Here is a 14,881-nt window from a genome sequence, read left to right on the forward strand (position 1 = left end):
GACCTGTTTCTCTTTTTCAAACTCATTTTTGTAAATGTGTGTGTATGCTGCATACATGTGCATGTGTGTGTGTCTGACAGTTTTACCAAGGCTTTTTGCCAGCTTCTGTGGTGTCTCTTTGGCCAGACCAAGAATGCTTCCAGCTGGGCTATTTCTTCAAGTCATTTATCATTTACTGAATGAAATAAATGTTTTACAGGGATCCTGCAAAAAGCAAGGGAATATTGTTCAATCTGGGCTAAGAGCCGATTGAAAATTCCCCAACATTAAAAATTAGCATATCTTCATTTATTTGGAGATATGTGCATGCATTTCTAGGAAACATTAAACTGCCATTGTGCATTTTGTCTTTTGAATATGGCATGTATTACAGTACTCACCTATGTCACATATCAATGGATACCTGGTATCTAATCAAGAAACGGGTACTTGCTTAGCAGTCCCATTGGTAATTAAAATCAATTACTTTGACAGTGTAATAGACTGTAAACTTGGAAAGAATGTTTCTTAAATCTGTGGATCTTTTGTCAATTTTAACCTTGTTGGGTGTTTTTTTATTTATTTTTTTACAAACATTGCAGCTTTTACTTTTTTCTCCTCCACTCTTATCTCCTTTCTTTTTACCAACCCTATGCTTCTATGCCCTGTTTGTTTACCTGTTGCTACGGTTACCAGACAGACAGACAAAGAGGGATGTAGGGAGGAAAAAACAGCAAGGAAACTAGGAAGGAAAGAGAGAGACTTTTAAGAGCAGTGAGAGAGAGTGTGTGTGTGTGTGTGTATGTGTGTGTGTGTGTGTGTGTGAAAAAGGGAAAGACAGAGATGGGAGACTGGGAGATATGGAATTGATATCACATCGTGGGCTCATTCTTTCTATTTAGATTAAACAATCATGACAGTTAAAGTAAGAAACTCTCAAACTTTACTGTTTTATAAAAAGAGTCACTTTTAGTCACAACTTAGTCATCCACTTTAGTTAAAAAAAGGCACTCAAACCTCTGCCCTAAATAAACCTTGATAGATACTCATCTGCAAAGCCTGCCTAGATTCATCTGCTGGATCGTCTTTGGGCTTTTTCTTTACTGAGCTTACAATAAAACAGTGTCATAGTGCAGATACATGTTTCTTGTTTTGCAGATAAGTTACACAAACAGTATTATTGGAATTTGTGTAATGGAATGAATGGAAACCTTGGAATGAATAATAGCACTTACCAAGGCCTTATAACATCCACTGCTCTCTTGTCGCTGTCCAAGGTCCTGAACTGGCTCTGGGTGAATTATCCACTTACAAATATGGGGATGCTCTAAGACTGACATAGATCTCCATATTGGTGGGTTCCTGCTTATGTTTATGTCCCTGTATTTTTCACTGACCCTCCAAAAGCAGGCTAAAAATGTAATTATTGATCATACTGCTGATAATTTTCTAAATGTATTAATCATTTAGTGTATATCGTGCCAAATTAAGGGAAAAATTTCCATGACATTTGCCCACAACCCAAGGTGACATCTTCTAATTGCTTTTTTTGTCCAACGAACAGTTCACAACCGAAAGATATTTTGTATATTGTCATGTATGACATAGAAATCCTCCTTCTCAGGAAGTGGGAGCCAGCAAATGTTTGCCAGTTTTGCTTATGACAAATGCATAATCAATAACCTAAAATAGTTGGAGATTCATTTTCAGATTTCATTTTCATTTTTCTACTAATCAACTTGTCAAATAATTGTTTAAGGTGTTCAAATTTGTATTATTTGTATAAAAGATATTGTTAGTTTACCCATGACATTTTGTCCTGATTTACCTTATAGCGTTTAGTTACTTATTTGAGTGTTACATTTAGAGGGCTGCACTTGCACTAGTGTTACTGTATGTTAGATTTTGCCATTATTCCTGAGTTATGGAAGTGTAATGCCTTGGTTCAACATTGTACAGTAGTCTCGCATTGCCAGACCTATCTCCACAGCGCTATGGAGTATGGTCTGGCTACACCACAACCGTCTTGCCCTCCCTGGAGACAGGATATGCAACCTATGGCCGGCGGAGCAAGAAGGTGAGCAGGAATAAACTCACACATCTTTGGCAGCATAAAAGATCTAAAGCGATTCAAATCATCCTTAATAATAGTGAGTATCTTGATCCTCCACCCTGCCCTGATGACATTAAAATCATAGAGACTTACTACGATAAAAAATGCCTAAATCAAAGGCGTAACGAAGATCTCCCACCCCCACCCTGGTACCTGAACGTACCACCTAATCCAAAAAAATTTCCTGTAACAAATCACTTCACATATGAAGAGGTAGAGACTGTTTTAAATGGCCTTCCCAACAACAAAGCCAGTGGCAAGGATGGTGTGACATACAAGACCCTTAAATCCACACAGTCATGTCAGATTTTAACAACAACCTTTAATGTCTGTCTTGAAAATAAAAGAGTACCAGATTCCTGGAAAGGAGCATTAGTACATCGTATTCCAAAAAAAGATAACATTCCTGAAGATCCATCAACATGGAGGGACATATCCCTCCTCCCAACCATCTACAAGGTATTTATGAAATGCATACTGGCCAGAGTCCTCCCTTGGCTGGTGGAGGCTGACATCTTATCCACCAAGCAAAAGGCATATATCAACAGGCAAGGTATGAACGAACATGTGTTTTGCCTAAAAACAGGAATTGATGACTTTAAGCATGAGTCCTGCAGATTGCACTTAGCCTTTTTAGACTTTAGAGATGCATTTGGGACTCTATCGCACAATGTCATGATCAGATCACTAGAGCAAATACAACTACCTCAACTGTTCATCGACATAGTGAAAGATGTGTACAGAGACTCCTTTATTGAAGTAATCTGTGGAAAACAGTTTACTCACCCAACACCACTTCAAATAGGCATTAAGACTGGCTGTCCATGGAGCGCAGTTAATTTTATAATTGCCATTAACCAATGGATAAAGTGGATGTGTCAGTGTGCCCCCCCTCATGCCATCTCCCCCAACCCAGTACAGGGCTATGCTGATGATGTCCAGATAGCCTCCAGAGATGAGAGCATAATTACAAACATGCTTGCCAGGACAGATTCCTTTCTGGAATGGTCAGGTCTGGAGATTAAGGAGACAAAATGTGCTGTTCTGTACGAGAGGAGGAGTGGAGGGAATCGATGGTATCATTCAAAAACTGATAAATGTCCTGAGTTCACAATAGCATCAAAACCCATACGTGTATATTCTCTTCATGAGACATACAGCTACCTTGGACATAAAATCAATATTGCAGGAGAATGGAAGGACCAAGTAAACACCATCTTGTCCGAGTTTACATCTAGACTGGACCTGATTGACTGTTGCCCACTGCCTTTGACTATGAAGCTGGAGGCTATCAGACAGGTAGCACTGTCAAAAGTGCAACATCTGTTCTCCAACACTCACATCCAGCAGAAAGTTCTGAATGAAATGAATAATAAAATAGTGAGTGTAGTGCGAAAATGGTTTGGACTCAACACACACAGCACTCGTGACATTATCTTTCACCCCCAGTGGGAAGGGGGACTGGGAGTACCAAACATAGAGTGGATCTACACCAGCATGCGGATTTCCCATCTTCTGAACATGTTGAACAGCGACGATAAAGATGTTCGGGAGCTGGCTCGATCCTCCCTGTTCCTGGACCTAATAAGACGCAAGGTCCCATTAGCCAGGGAGTCGGATCCCCACTTCATAGGATTCAAAAGAAAAAACAGTGGAAAGCTTGATACCCACTCTGCTGGTTTTGGGGTCTGGTCGGACTGGCCAGATCTGAATGACCTCTGTATCAGAACAGGAGTGTCACTGGAGTGGGTGCGGTCTGACTCTGGGACTGTGATGGTGTCAGAGGACATTATAACTGACCCTCACACTGCCGTCAAGGCAACAGCCACATATGGTGGTCACAGTCACCTGCTAACATCTGCAGGTGCCCGGCGAACTCTGATGGATTTACACCAACATCAACAACAACAACACTGGACCGGACTGAGACTTCAGGGGAAACTTGCATGTCTTCCCTTTGTTGATCACTCTGTGTCCCACTCATTCTTCAAGAACTCTGCACTCAATGAGGACATTCTCACATTCACAGTAAAAGCCAGATTACAAGTCCTCCCTACCAGACTCAACCTCTCTATCTGGTTTCCCACAACTCAGGTTCCTCATTGTTTGCATCACACCTCAGAACATATCACTGAAACTCTGTCTCACATCCTAAATGGTTGCCATGCCTAGAAAGGAATGTACATAGCACGTCATGACAGACTAGTAGACCTCATAGTGAAAGACATATCAAATCACTTCCCTCCCTCAGTAAGAATGTACAAACATTCTCAGGTAAAACCATCCATGTTCCCCCACTGCAGTAGTACCTCTAGTACTCTCTATTATCAACGAGGAGTCCAGGGAGGTGCATATTTTAGAGGTAGGCTGCAGCTTTGATTTCAGCATGGAGGAGTCTTTCTACACCAAGGTAGTTAAATACCAACCACTCCTAAACACCATCTCAGAGCTGGGTTATAGGTGGACACTACTAGTTTTCATATTTGGTAGCCTAGGAAACACACACAGGCTGGTAGTAAGAGGGCTGCAACAACTTGGGATGGCCAAAAAGAGGGCGAAACGGCTTGCAAAGTACTGCGCCATATCTGCTATTATTGGCAGCCGCCTCATATGGCGGAGACGCTGCTACTTATATCCTTAAGAACTGAGTATTGTGCTAGTTATACTCTTAAGAAGAGAGTATTGTGCTACTTATACCCTTAAGAACTGAGTATTGTGCTACTTATATCCTCGAGAAGTGAGTTTTGTGCTTGTTAAGTGATATTGTGAAAATATGCTGCGTGCCACTGGTCCATGAGTAGTCTTGTATTGTACTGCATCTGTAATATTTGTGTCCCTGTACTATTTTTCTTGATGTGGACATAAATAAATGGTTAAAATGTGTATGTGTGTGTGTGTGTGTGTGTGTGAAAAAGGGGAAGACAGAGATGGGAGACTGGGAGATATGGAATTGATGTCACATCGTGGGCTCATTCTTTCTATTTAGATTAAACAATCATGACAGTTAAAGTAAGAAACTCTCAAACTTTACTGTTTTATAAAAAGAGTCACTTTTAGTCACAACTTAGTCATCCACTTTAGTTAAAAAAAGGCACTCAAACCTCTGCCCTAAATAAACCTTGATAGATACTCATCTGCAAAGCCTGCCTAGATTCATCTGCTGGATTGTCTTTGGGCTTTTTCTTTACTGAGCTTACAATAAAACAGTGTCATAGTGCAGATACATGTTTCTTGTTTTGCAGATAAGTTACACAAACAGTATTATTGGAATTTGTGTAATGGAAACCTTGGAATGAATAATAGCACTTACCAAGGCCTTATAACATCCACTGCTCTCTTATCGCTGTCCAAGGACCTGAACTGGCTCTGGGTGAATTATCCACTTACAAATATGGGGATGCTCTAAGACTGACATAGATCTCCATATTGGTGGGTTCCTGCTTATGTTTATGTCCCTGTATTTTTCACTGACCCTCCAAAAGCAGGCAGCTAAAAATGTAATTATTGATCATACTGCTGATTATTTTCTAAATGTATTAATCATTTAGTGTATGTAATGCCAAATTAAGGGAAAAAATTTCCATGACATTTGCCCACAACCCAAGGTGACAATTGCTTTTTTTTTCCAACGAACAGTTCACAACCGAAAGATGTTTTGTATATTGTCATGTATGACATAGAAATCCTCCTTCTCAGGAAGTGGGAGCCAGCAAATGTTTGCCAGTTTTGCTTATGACAAATGCATAATCAATAACCTAAAATAGTTGGAGATTCATTTTCAGATTTCATTTTCATTTTTCTACTAATCAACTTGTCAAATAATTGTTTAAGGTGTTAAAATTTGTATTATTTGTATAAAAGATATTGTTAGTTTACCCATGACATTTTGTCCTGATTTACCTTATAGCGTTTAGTTACTTATTTGAGTGTTACATTTAGAGGGCTGCACTTGCACTAGTGTTACTGTATGTTAGATTTTGCCATTATTCCTGAGTTATGGAAGTGTAATGCCTTGGTTCAACATTGTACAGTAGTCTCGCATTGCCAGACCTATCTCCACAGCGCTATGGAGTATGGTCTGGCTACACCACGTATACATTCTGGGATAGGAGAAAAAAATGCTCTGGGTTGGTTGCATTTCTTTAAACCAATCACAATTATCTTGAATGGCGCTAAGCTCTGGACACAGCGTCGGTGGCGCTGCAAAATGGTTTCAAGAATGAACTTGTTTTGGTGGAACATTTGCATCCTGCAAAAGAAAATGCCACATACAAAATTAAAGATCCCGTATTATACTCCTACTCCTTACCAGTGTCGCTGTGTGTACTTCTTCCACAGCAATCCTCTCCAATCGGTCCCAAAACGTCCCAGTTAGATAGTAAACGCCGTAAACATATTCCTTGTAAATCTTTACAATCATTCCCCGAAAGAACCAAGCAGGCCTGCCTTGTTGAACAATCCAAATGTCTCTTCAAAACCTCCCATTTTCAGCGTGTAGCTTTCTAGCTCAAAGTTTGTTGTTGTTTCCCAAAGTGAACCGAGTTTGAAGAACGCAATACACAAGGTAACTTGAAGAAAGGTAACTGCTCATTTCTGCCCAGTTGCGGAACATCTGCGGATCCGCTCCGGAACGGCAGCGGAGTCATTAGGTGTGTAATTGTGTGTATTTCCACTGACTCTATAACGGCTGCAGAACGGCTACGCTCCGACTCCGGAGCAGATACGCAGAGCTGCAGCAATTCAGCACACGACAGATGCAGGACTGTGCAGGACAGGAAATCAAGCACAGAAAGACAATAAAACATAATTTAAAACATTTTCAAAATAAAATACACCATGCTCACGGCGGATCATATTTCCCTGCACTACACCTTGAAAACACAGCACAGAGTTGTTTCCCCTCTACTCCTCTGGATGGAAACAAACTGTTTTGTGGTTCTATTCTACATGAATTTGCGAGATCTCGTGGGTCCTCGTCACTACAGCTGTCAGTCATGGCTGCAGTAAATCTGGACCTAGTGGGTATTGCCGACATGCAGCTTAGCCGGCCCAGACGTTCTGCATTTGGTGGAAATCCCCAGTCAGGGACACGAGCCTCATGCAGGACGTCAAGCAATTATCCTGGAAATGTACTTTTGTTGATCCAGACTATTTGTACATTGACCCAGAGTCCATCCTTACCAGCACAGAGGAGGTTAAAGGCAGCTACCCAGCCACGAAGGAGTATCCTGGCTCCATTTTTTAAGCAGAGATGCAAAAGCATTACTCTCTGTCCTCAGTTATGGTCTCACTGATGTGTATCTTGACCTCAACTCTGAACCAGTTAGTTTTGCTTTTCTGTATGCTTCTGTATTCACACTGGAGGTATGGCGGTAAAAACATAATTTCCCTACAAAGATCAATAATGTCACAGACTTCTCTGAGTATGTAATGAGCTTCTCGAGGCAGAGGTCCCTGCGGTAACTAAATTTGATCTAGACTGGTGAATTGTTCATTTTTGTCACTGCTTCCTACTCATTAAACATATCACTGTCATAATTCATTGATTTGACGTGGCTGTCTTTGGGGGTTCTTTTTTTAAATTAATCATTGCCTGGAAACAATCAATTCTTAGTCTAGACCACTTGCGATCAATCACAGTAGCAAGGCATTGCTTTACCCATGTATGTACACAGTAATCGATTGATGCCAATACAGTCAAACTGGCTCCCAAACTGCTTGTGGTGTCTGAAACCACAGTTCAGCGGTCACCTTGTTAGCCAGAAATAGTAATGGACACATCCAATACATTTTTTACCATATCTGAATTTGTGCCACAAAACTCACGACGGAAGAGAACAGATCGGTTTGCAGCTACATTTCTGTTATTCAAAACTTTTATATCTGCTTTATTACTTACATAAGATAAACAGAGACGGCAAGATAAAAGGAAAAGAAAGAATGACATGATTTGATAAAAGTGAAGTTCACTGAGAAAACTGGAAATGTTAATCTATGAAGTGTTGAAATGTCATAATGGTGTGTCATTCCAATCTGGCAGTCCTGCTAGAGTTACTTTCACAAATTTGGAAACCTTTGCTGTTCTTTTTTAGGGGCTTTTAGATCTTGCCAGGTTTGAGCAAAGAGCACCCAATATAAAATCTGAGAGAAAAAGAAATGGATCACGGAAAGCGGTAGTGGTGGCCTAATTACACTTTTCAGTTGCCAAGAAAGATTTCTCAGAAATAGACCCAAATCTAAGAAGATAATGGAAGTGTCTACCCCAAATGGCATTGCTGAAAAGAAGCTGAGAATTACAAAAACTGTTTATATTCTGTGTATTCAGCTTCATGTCCCAGTTACAGCATCTATGTGCCCTGCTGAACTGTCCTTGAGTAAGACACTGACCTTTTTTGGTGTCAGTGACATGTAAGCCTCATATAACATATATGGTTATAGCTATGAATGCCTTTTCCCCTTCCTGCGAAGCAATCTAAATTGTCTTTGGACAAAGGTTGTAGGAAGGATTATGGTTCTCATAGGGGCAAAATGGTTTATTGCAGCAGATGTTCAATGTAGTTAGATAGGCAGGAAGTGTGGGTTTGTGTTGTTGCAGAAGTACCCTTTAGTGTCCTTACCTCAACCCAGCATCAACCCTACAAAGGGATCCTTTTTTCTGGCTACATACTGTATGTTCTATCTTCACTTTAGTTTACCTGACTAATGCCCATATTATGAAATGATTATAGCAAGGTACATTATAGTTGAGGTGTGAGATGTCCTTTTGATCACAGTTCTAGCTCATTCCTGTCATGGTGTGTTTTAGTCTTGACAAATATGTGGGTGGTATGGGGACATTTTTATCTTGAACACATGGTAACAGGAATATTCAAGGTTTGCAACGAATGGGAAAATGAAAGGGGTGTTTTCAGCCTAATCAGATGCACATTTCTGTGTTCAATTTGTGCATTTACTTCACAGTTCCTGCTGACCTGTAGAAAAAAGGGAACACGTGGGTAGCTCACCTCAGTTGTATTAAATTTCTTTCATTGGTAGTCTTGGACGATTAGTCTAATTTCAATCACATATGACAAGTGAGTCCCTTGAAGGGCAAGACAAAGATGTTATGTCTGCAATATTTTGCAACCCAATTTTAATCTGTCTTTAAACAAGATCACATTTACGCTAAACAGCAAAGACACAGGCTGTGAAGATGATGTCATCTATAGACAAACCCTGGAGCTACTGCATAGACACTAAATAATTAAACAACTCCTAGGACACTATGACAGCACCAGTGGTGATTTTACTGGCGTAATAGAAGAAGTCACAGCTGTAAGCCCTACAGTTAGAAACTGTACAACTTATTTGGATGTTGTTATCTCAAACCAAAATTGTATGAGCCCACAGACTCATTTTCCATGTCACTGTCAGTGGACCAACTCCAGGTGCCGCCATTATGGGGCTTGACAATGAATTTACTGTACAAACTAACTGGAATAGTGCAAAGTAAATGTAGCATTTGATCTTTAAAAGTGGTTTAACAGTAGCCTGATGGTTAAAAATTTGTGGGTTTAAATCCCCAGTCATGTAGAGAAAATGTTGTGGAATTGTGAGTGACACACGTACCTCCACCCCTCCCTCATGACATGCTGGTCCCTTAGAGCAAGCATCTTACTGCCCCTGCAGATGTGTTTAATGGCAGTTATGAGTCACCTGCTGAAAGGAGATTCGGTTAGAGCCCCATGGATTTGATGGAGGGTGGTGTACATGCACGCTCAGCTGAATTCCCTTTCTTAAAATAAGTACGAAGGCAAAGTCCTGTGGGTGACACAATTTTGCTTTGTGACACTTAGCCACCATTGCCACTCAGATACCAGTCAACTAGCTTTAGCACTTCCATTTATGCATTAAACATTATTTTTAAGTACTATCCTCTGTCACATCTTACTGTTGAAATAGCATAATGCACAGAATTCATATTGTTTCTCAAGATGCATACAATTCTAAACTGGTGTTGGATCTCTAGTTGAAGGGTGCATTTAGCTTCTTAACAGGAGTCTGAGTCTCATCTTTTCAGTGTATGACTAAAAAGTTTTAGGGTGGTTGGAGTTTTTTATGTCTTTTTATAGCTATTTATAAATGTCTCACCTTATAATCTTAAGGGCAGCACTTATTGTCAATGGGAGCCCAAATGTTGCTTGAGAGGATCTCATGCATTCTAGAAATTACTATACATTGGTGAACATATTACCATCTTCTCTGCATAATGCAACTTACTAACCCTAACCCTAACCCATATTGGAATGTGTTTTAATGTTCCTCCCATGTTAGTAAGCAGCAACACTGTTAAAGCAAGACACTGGATTTCTCTCAGTTCTGGAAGTGCCATATTTAGTGCTATCAGAAACATCCATAGAATACACAAAAAAGTAGGTTGAGCACCTAAACATTGTATGCACGCCTACTGGGATACAATATGTGTCTGATAACTCTTTCACATACCTTGAGTTGTTAATTTTGCACACACTTGCCCTTTATGTTACTAGTCATCAGAATACAAAGATAAACAAAAACAGCAGTATGAGCAGAACATTATTATATAGTGTGTATGTATATATATATATATATATATATATATATATATATATATATATATATATATCTTATAGTTTAATTAGATATCTGCACACACTAATTGCAATAATTTTATTACTGCTAGTATCTAAGTTCAAAGTTTGGTACTAAAGTGTTTCATTGATCCATTCTGGCAGAGAGAGAATCTGGATTGCTGCTAATCTGGCAACCCTGGAAATGTCAGGTGTGTGTGTGTGTGTGTGTGTGTGTGTGTGTGTGTGTGTGTGTGTGTGTGTGTGTGTGTGTGTGTGTGTGTGTGTGTGTGTGTGTGTGTGTGTGTGTGTGTGTGTGTGTGTGTGTGTGTGTGTGTGTGTGTGAGAGAGAGAAAGGGGAAGAGAAAGATCGAAAAATGGGAGAAATGGAATTTAAGTGTCACATTGTGGGTTCATTATTTATACAATAATTGAGTGAATAATGGACTTTACCGTTACCAGATTTTAACCCAACTGAGCACCTATGGGAGATTTTTGGACTGTTATCCAGCGCTTTCCATCTCTATCATCAAAACACCAAATGCTCCCTGGTTTTGTCGCTGCAAATGAGCTGATTGAACTGGATTAAGGAAACAATAAGAATGTCCCATGATAATGACATATCATGGATCATAAAACTGGAGCTGGAGTACTACATTTTTGCCCAAGGCTCCGCTGGTGGAACTAATCAGTTCATGACATGAAGGCTGGTGAGGTGACATTCCTTGGACAAATGAAGGTTTTAACTAAAAAAACAAACCGTGGAGCAGATGAACTGTCGCTCAGAGCAATGCGATGTTGTGGAGTCCTAGTCCCATATCTGGCCATTGTTTTTTGATTCCTCATAACAAGACTAAACTTCTGAATCCTCAACTCAGTTTATATCAAAGGTTTGTTTTTTTCCCCTTTTCCCTGTGCTCAGAGGCCCTCAGTTTGACGGGAAGTGTTCACTGAATATTCATGTAAGAAGTCCTTGCAGTGATTTGTGATGCACTTTTGCTGTTGAGAGTTGACTGGGTGAATCCATATGGTGTTGCTCATATAAAATGAGTTTGAGGCATACAACTCAGTGAACATACATTTCAACAAACTGCGGCATTTTAAAGACTACTCTGACTCACTTCATATGGAATTAAAACAGTGTTACATTTTCTGTTATTTAGTTACAAATGTATTCATGTTCAAGATCTCTTCACGTAACTTCTCTTCTCTTATAATGTGAAGATAACATTTTAAAAATACTTTATATTTACCTCTACCAAGGAGGTTATGTTTTCTGTATGGTTTGTTTGTCTGTTTGTCAGCAGTATTATGGTAAAACTACTGGCCCAATTTTCTGATCATTTTGGAATGGTGTAGCATGGACCAAGAAATAACCCATTCAATTTTGGAGTGAACCCAAATCACGGGGCGGATACACTAGTTATTTTTTACTTTCGTTAACAATGCTAGATATGGCATGGCCTTGGTGGAGGTCTGTGCTCTCCCAGTGCCTTTCTAGTGTATTGTGGTAATGTTGAAATATCTAGCAATTAAACATTTTGCCCTCTGAGTGTGGTAACTGTGGAACTGATGGGCTGGGTTTGAAAGATGGAAATCAACATTATTTTGATATATTAAGGATTAAAAACATTTCTTGTAGAATATCCTGATTTGATTCAGTCTTAAAAGCAGCAGGATTGTTATATAACTGATGGCTATTCAACTATTAATTGGGACTCCTTTTTTTTAACGCTTTGTCTCACAACAATACAATGACAGAGAGAAGTGTGTGTGTGTGTGTGTGTGTGTGTGTGTTTTTTCTATTTCCTGATAGATCAACGTCCGTGTTCTTGACATACGACCCCTACAGAGACTGATGAAGAGTCAACATTATGGGAATCTCCTGTTACTTCCCATATTCAGATTTTCTAGGACACTGATTCATGAAGAGGCAAAAACTGAGTGATTTTAAAACATTCCACGGTACAAAGAAAAAGAACAAGGAACACTTGGTGCTTTGATTGATTTATATGCAGTCCTACCATGACATCCATTTCCACAGATGGCCTACTTCACTGTGAATTTTAAAGAGCTGCATGCACTGTATGAACCTCTATCATAAATGTATAATCTGAATTACCATAGCTACAGAAGACTGTTCTAACCAGAAACAACGACACTCATTGTTTGTTCAAATGCCTACAACAATGTATGTCTATGTTTACCCGATGAGGGTCTCATGCAGCTGTGCAAATTATAACTTTGCTTACAGAGGCAAAGATGGAAGTAGCACAATAGGTTATAGATATATATGTTATAGGATCACATAACCTCTTATGGAGGTCTAGTTGGATCTTTGAGTCAGGGCAGCGGAGACATCTGATGCCAGATGTTGTGCAGAAGATCTCCCAGCTGGCCAGAATTATCACTCACTTTTGTAATGTTAATTAGTCGTTTTGGTTCCTAGACCTAGCTGTCGTCGCAACAGGACAGTCACCTTTTGTCTGATAAATGTAACTGTAAAGACAGCTGAATGCAAAGGGGGAGAAATTTTCAGCAGGCAGGAGATTTCCGGCATGAACACCGGTAGTGTTAACAGAGACGGCAGCTGTTCTGAAACGGGTCTGATATGGTCTGTTTCTAGAAGCAAAAGAGAAAAAAAAGCTGTATTACAGTTACTCAGTATAATTCTTTCTGTGACATCTTTGTTGTCGTTTGGGATAATGTAAAAAAAAAAAACATTTAACATAGGTATAGTTGTTTTTAGAGTTTTAATTTAAAAATATTACATATTGTACCTTTTAATGGTAGAGGTTCATTAGTTAGATAATGGTTCACTTAGTGGCCTATTTGCTTTCAGATCTCTACGCAATCAGCTAACATAGCAGGGAACATAGAAAATGGTTTAGTGATAATGTTGAAATAAAACAAGAATTGTAAAGGGAAATTAGTAAATTGGGTAGCAGTGTTTGCCCTGCTGGCATGTTTGTGTCCTCTGCTCCATCTCTCTGTATACACTGTATCTAGAGACAAGTGGAAATGAAATTTGAATCCTGAGAGTGAATCCTGTAATTGCCTCTTATTGAGCTCATCCCGCAGTGGCTGTATGTATGTATAATACCAGCTGTTGATATACAGAGGATGATGGAGGGCTGTAAGAAAAGTAAGTGTGTGTGTGTGTGTGTGGGGTGGGGTTAAACCCATAGAAAAAAATACATAATTACATTTTTTTTACTCTCGACATCACTTTCTTTTACACGAGAGGGAGAGAGGGAAGATGACAAATGACATGGTGGAGGAGAGCAGAGAAGGGAGAGCAGAGGAGGGGGCAGAAAAAAAGAAGAGTGAGAGGCAGCGGGAACACTAGGCAAAACACAACAATAGGCAGAGGGAGAGAGAGCGACAGCACGAGAAAGAATTGTGAGAGCAAGAAAGGTGGGGTAAACATGGTGAGGGTTGGTGTTCCAGTACAGTAGTTAGGCAGAGTTCAGTCCACGTTTCTACACTAACAGACCTACAGCAACTAACCTGTAGGAAATAGGAGTGGAAGAGAAGGCTGTGTGTATTCATGGTGTGTGTGTTTGTGTGCGTAGGACCTCATTAGTCAGATTGGAGATGATGACACTCAGCAGACACAAATCAGTAGTAACCCCCTCAGACAGCATCAGTCTCCCTGTTTCTCTCCGTCTCATTAATCCTTTATGCTGTGTACTACCTGCCAATCAGTGAGGGTTTTGCATCTACAGTATATATATTCTACAGTATATGTCTGTGTATTGGTGTGCATGTGCATAAGATGGCTCATTTGATGATTGATGAAATCATAGTATACACTCTACAATAATGCTCCTTTTTCTTATTTCTCTCTTTCTCTTGCTCTTCTCTTCCCCTGTTTGAAGCACAATGATCAACTCTCAAAATGTAAATACAGTAAATTCCAACAATGACAAGCCCAAGTAGTCGCTCCCTCTTTCACTCACTCCCACTCTGCAACGTTCAAACACAAACACAAGCTTGTATTTACGAAAAGAAATGCCCCTCTGCTTAGCATTCTTCCCCTGCTCTCAGTGACCCACTTTCTTAGAAAGCAGGTTTTTATTGTAATTAGTGAAAGTGAGTGCTTGCTTATTCCCATCGCTTCCTGTCCTCACTGCTCTACACCGCTGTAGTTGTGCAAAGCCAGAGGTCCTCCAAACTGCTATTTCGCCAGGTGCCAATA

Source organism: Perca flavescens, chromosome 14 (genome assembly GCF_004354835.1).
Source record: "Perca flavescens isolate YP-PL-M2 chromosome 14, PFLA_1.0, whole genome shotgun sequence".
NCBI lineage: Eukaryota > Metazoa > Chordata > Actinopteri > Perciformes > Percidae > Perca > Perca flavescens.